Genomic DNA, 5,919 nt, shown 5'->3' on the forward strand with positions numbered 1-5,919 from the left:
GTCTTGTGAATGGGCTTACCATTTCTCCTTCCTGATCCACTAATTTGGAGTAGTCTACCTAGATTGTGTGCACAGATATGGGTACACCATATACATTCGGTGTTGCAGACAAACTTGTTTCAGAGTTTTTATTCCTCCTTATTCTTACAGAACTAAGCCATATTTTGGGGGGGGGTATGAAATTCATTTGCAAATAAGGAATAGCTGTTTAAATGGGGGCAGGCCTGGCAATGCTGGATCCTCTGTATATCTACTATATGTTTCTCAACCTTAGCAACAGATGGGTGGACTTCAATTCCCAGAATTCCTCGGCCAGACTGGAGAATTCTAGGAGTTAAAGTCCACCCCATCTGTTGCCAAAGTTGAGAAAGACTGTTTTATGCATATCCTCTTTCTAAACGAATGGGCATGATGGCTGGCTAGGAAATTCTAGAAGCTGAAGTCCACACAAAGTTACCAATTTTGAAAAACACTGGGTTGTGCCTTTAAAGGTCTTTTTAATCTGGAAATTGACTCCTTGTAAGTTTAAATTTGACTCCAAGGGGGGGGGGGGTAGGATGTTCCTCTTTAATTTTGGTTTAATGTAGAGTTGCTGGAATTGAGCTGCAAAAATATTCATGCCTATTGGAAGACAGAAAAATCTCTCTTCGCTGTGTTTATTTGAATTGAGCAGTGCAGATTCTGTATATTGTATGAACTGCTACTGTTTTGAAGCCTAATGTGTGGCTTTGTGTAATCCTAACCCATTGGGTTTTGCCCAAGAAATCATGATGAGACAGAGTTCAGCACATATGCAACTGAATGGAGTTGAACTAATAGCAATAATTTACAATGTGTTTCTGCTGCTGGTATCAATGGTTATGATATTGAAGTTTTGTTCCTCTCATTGAGGGAGAAATGCAGGAGGTTGCCTGCCACAAGGGTAGCCCAAATTGGTGTAGAATGGCAGAGGAGGCAGCGAATGGGAGAAAACTATCACCCAATGTCACCTACTTCAGTTTGGGTCCTGCTTTGACCCATCCAAGCTGGTAAAGAATTGGCATGTGCCAGCCAGGGGAGGGGGGGTGTTATAGACAGCCTTCCTGTGTATGCCACTTCTACCATGGAATAGATCTACTGAAAATGCCCCATGGGGTGATGGAAGTCGTAGTCCAGCCAATCTAAAAAGTATCGCCTTGAAGGAAGGGTGGAGAGGTTTCCTGGATAAAAGTGCACCTTTAAGACTTGCTGGGTAATTAAATCAAACCGTCATTGGGTAAAATATGGAAGTAAGAGAGAACTGATCATTCAGGGGGGAGCATAGAACAGTGATGGCAAACCTTTTTGACGCCAAGTGCCCAACCTGGAACGTGAATGCAGGTGTATGCACCATAGCACCGGAAACCCAAAGACTGGCTGGCCAGCGTGCGCATACCAGAGGTGGGTTCTCCTACTGGTTCGGCCGAGTAGGTAGAAACTAGGCTGGCCATGCCCCCAAACCGGTTCTCTCGGTTAACCTTGTTTTTTGCTTCTGTGCATGCGCCCGCAGAGTGCATCCCTGAGCGAACCAGCAGTAGGAGCAGCCGGAACCCAACCCTAGCGCATACCTGTTTTTTGGGGCTGTTTTTCGGCCATATTCCGGCGCTCCAGCATCCGTGGAGACCAGCTGGCCAGGCTACATGTACACACCAGCAACCAGAAGAGCTGCTGGTGACAGCACGCATGTCCACAGAGAGGGTTCTGCGTGCCACCTCTGGCACGCGTGCCATAGTTTCGCCATCACGGGCATAGAAGGTGAATAGTCAATATTGGCTCTCAGTAACAAGTCACAATAATGAAGGGCAGGAATTATGTGTAGGTTAATTGTATGCACACTTTTGTAATAAGACGCTCAGCTGAACCTGCTAGAACATAGTTCTAAGTAAATCTAGTAATAATGCAAAATTTTGGGGATCTTTGAAGAACTATTTACCCTCCATTTATTTATTTCATATGTTAGCTTTATATTCCCCCTTTTCTTGAGAAGGGTAAGACATAGAGCAGTGTTTCCTCCTCTAGTTTTCCCCCCAAAATGCCACCACCCTGGGACAGCTTTGCCTCCAGAACTTGTGGATGCTCCAACATTGGAAGCACTCAAGAAGAGATTGGACCACCATTTGCTTGAAATGGTATGAGCAGGTTTCCTGTTTAGACTAGAAGACCTCCAAGGTCCCTTCCAACTCTATTATTCTATTAAATTGTAAGAGAAAGACTGGCCTGAAGTCATCCAGAAAAAAAATTGTGGTTGAATGTGGATCTCCCTATTTCTAGCTCAATGCCTTCACAGTGTTGGCTAATTTAATGGAAATATAATTAAAATGAAATTAAAATGATTATTTTGGGTACCTGAGGAGATACCTTAATAAATGTAGCTAATATTAGTTACTAGAAAAGTTATTGTTGACTTTTTTCCCATCTCTTAAAACATCCAGTCTCTTAGATGAGGAGGTTTGATGACTCTTCATTCAGGAACATGTGTGCACAAATATTTGCATGTGTGAAAAAGGACCGTCTCTACTACAGGGGACCACTTTTCAGCAGCCAAAGCACAGATAAACTCTGATCACACATGGGCTCTGTTTGTATGACATGTTAAACTGGCATCCTATGTTGTGGATGGATTTAATCTCCTTACCTTGGCATTTCATGCATTAAATCACTACACAAGCTTTCACTGAAATTAATGTTAGTTTCTACTTCAGGACAAACCAGAGTTGGAAGCTGAGAAGAAGAATGCACAAAATGATCAGCTACTCCAAAATTCTGGTTTAGCATAATTAAGCCATGCCAAAACAAAACAGGTTGTGCTCTAGTATGATATCCCAAACTAGCTTATTTGTGGTTTGCAGACTGTAAAATATATTTTTAGCATGTTGTGCCAAACCAAACAATAATTTATTCAACAAACTACAGTTAAATAAACCATGACATAGCACTATTTGTCAGGTAATGACATTATTCTATTGTTTCTGGAGGGGGGGTATAATGCTTACATTTAAAATCAGCAAAGAGCAAATTATTGTCAAAAGCATTCAGAAGTTTGAGCCTCCATCAATAGATAGCCTAGACCAGGGCTGTGAAACTCCTGGCCCTGGGATGCGTTGCGCACTGGCCACACCCATGCCCAGTTTAGCGAAGGGGTGGGGGAACAGAGGTAGTATTCAGCAGGTTCTGACCAGTTCTAGAAAACCGGTAGTGGAAATTTTGAGTACTTCGGAGAACCGGTAAATACCACCTCTGACTGGCCCCGCCACCATCTATTCTCTGCCTCCCGAGTCCCAGCTGATCGGGAGGGAATGGGGATTTTGCAGTATCCTTCCCCTGCAATTACCTGGAATGATGAATGGAACACATGGAGACTCTTGTGAGGGAAGGGGCGGGTGAGAGGGGTGGGATGGGGTAGGGTGGGAGGGGAGGGGAGGGGTGGGGTGGGACGGGTGTGGCCAGCCAGGGGTGGCATTTGGGGGTTCTCTGAACTGGGCAGAATCCTAACTAGAGGATCGCCTTAACACGAGCAAACCCCCAGCAGGCCCACCACTGCCTTTATCTCTTCCTCTCTGTTTAGACACTGCAACTCTGGCAAATGTCCCAATCTTCTGATGTCAGCCCCACTTTTTTGAAGTAAGGGGACTCAGGTAGCGTTCAGAGCAAAATCCTTCATTGTTTCTCAACATCTGTGCATGCTGGTTGGGAATTCTGGGAGTTGGAGTCCACACATTTTAGGGTTGCCAAGCCTGACAAACATTGCTGTAGAGTATTTCTCCTGTTTGGATGGATGAATAGATAGATAGATTAGATAGATAGATTAGATAGATAGATTAGATAGATTAGATAGATAGATAAGATAGATAAAATAGATTAGATAGATTAGATAAGATTAGATAGATGGATGGATGGATGGATGGATAGATAATAGATAGATTAATAGATAGATAGATAGATAGATAGATAGAGATAGATAGATAGATAGATAGATAGATAGATAGAGATAGATAGATAGATAGATAGATAGATAGATAGATAGATAGATAGATAGATAGATAGATAGATAGATAGATGAGAGAGAGAGAGAGAGAGAGAGAGAGAAAGGCAGGTATGTCCCTCCCCTTTTCTCGACCTCTGGCTCTCCCTCCAAATGTACTGCCAGATTTCAAGGACAGGGCAACTAAGTTCAATGATACCTTCTCCTGATGTTTTAAGAACCACAGTTCTCCCAAAGGTGCTTTTCCTTTAAGGCAACTGGGCTTTCCTGAGGTTTTTTTTTCTTGAAAATATTTTGCTTCTGATTCAAGAAGCAACTTCTTAGATGAGAAGCAAAAGTTTTTCAAGGGGGGAAAAAACAAGAAAGTACTAGTGGAAAAGCACCTCTGGAACAACCCACCATGTTAAAACAAGTGTAAGCCCCAAACTAGGCTTAACACAGGTTCAACTTCTTCCCCAAAACCAATGTTGAAAAGGAGCAGTCCAGACCCACCAACTTTGTGTCAATCTCCAATAATGGGGCAAAGAGGAGAGAGGTTAAATGTGTTAAGTGTGACTCTTGACCATCAAAACATTGCTGTTCCTACACTGGGCATGTTCAGACAAATTCGGTCATCTTCAGATGTCAAGGCATTTCTAAGTTTTCATATTGCCATCCCAGGCCTAATGTGCAGAGAGAAAAGAGAGGGTCAAGAAATCAGCAAGGACTGGATGTTGAATGTTGATTTTATTTATATGCTGCCCTTCCCCCCCCCCCCCCCCCCCCCCCCCCCGCCAAAGGGGACTCAGGGCGGCTCACAACTCAACCAGGGAAGGGGGAGGATATGTTTTGAATAATATAAGTAGTAATAATTTAACATTCACATTCCCATTTTTGTTCCTTATGGTGGTATGGGTATTCAATTTATCTTACCACTCAAAACATTTTTTTATCTCCAGGGCGATGTCTACATATTTGTTCATGGTGCATTGTATAATACAATTGTAGATAGTGCAGTTATAAGTATAGGCTCTTACTTATTTTAAGTTTTTAAAGTGACATTAAGAAATTCTTCAGATTTCCCCTTTTGCTTTTATCTTCTTCAAAGTTAAGCATTCTTTTTAATTGACTGGAAAGGATTTTGGCTTTATTCTGTGTCCTAGAAAAATGATGTATGGGTAATCCAACTGTAGTAGTTCTGAGGCCTGAAGATGATTTCTCTGTTTTGGATCCAGAGTTCTTATAAGAACTTATAAGAGGTGTACTTCTGTTTGACGATATTTTCAAATTTGGTGTTTTAAAACTATATTCCTCTCTACTCATTCCATAATGTCTTGTTGTTTTTTTGCATGAATTGCAGGTAATTAGCAGGGTATTCTTTGATTCCTTGTACTTCCTCAAGAGCTTTGTTTGCTTTAAACTAAGTCTGTAGTTTTTTTTTCCTCTAGATTGAGTATTTTTTCTGTCCTTGATGTTATTTTCATTTTGGGCAATAGACGTATTCTATAGTTATTGGGAAAAAGAAATTGGAAACAGTAGTAGCAGCACACGGGATTTACAGGATGTTCCTTTTTTTCCTTCTATGTTGCTGAGTGTCCATAGCAAAAATCGCGCTTGGGCTGGGCACGTTCCCGCCATGCAAAAGGAATTGAGATGAAGGACCTACACCGAGGTGGCTTAGTCCGAGAGAATATATGTATAGAGATCAAATTGCAGGAAAACGGAAGAAAAAAGGAATGCATTAATAGCAGTAGACTTATATACCGCTTCATAGGGCTTCCAGCGGTTTACAGAGAGTCAGCATATTGCCCCCAACAATCTGGGTCCTCATTTTACCCACCTCGGAAGGATGGAAGGCTGAGTCAACCCTGAGCCGGTGAGATTTGAACCGCTGAACTGCTGATCTAGCAGTAGCCTGCAGTGCTGCATTTAACCACTGC

At 42.2% G+C, this 5,919-nt stretch overlaps 1 pseudogene; it reads right to left on the bottom strand.

Moving 5' to 3' along the window:
* Positions 1–4,776: 4,776 nt before the first annotated feature.
* LOC148047824 (ribonuclease MRP protein subunit p24 pseudogene) lies at positions 4,777–5,706 on the bottom strand (annotated as a pseudogene).
* Positions 5,707–5,919: the final 213 nt, after the last annotated feature.

The sequence above is a fragment of the Thamnophis sirtalis genome, unplaced genomic scaffold (genome assembly GCF_051295495.1).
Source record: "Thamnophis sirtalis isolate CommonGarterSnake01/CBP01778 unplaced genomic scaffold, rThaSir2_p1.2 scaffold_3, whole genome shotgun sequence".
Taxonomy (NCBI): Eukaryota; Metazoa; Chordata; class Lepidosauria; order Squamata; family Natricidae; genus Thamnophis; species Thamnophis sirtalis.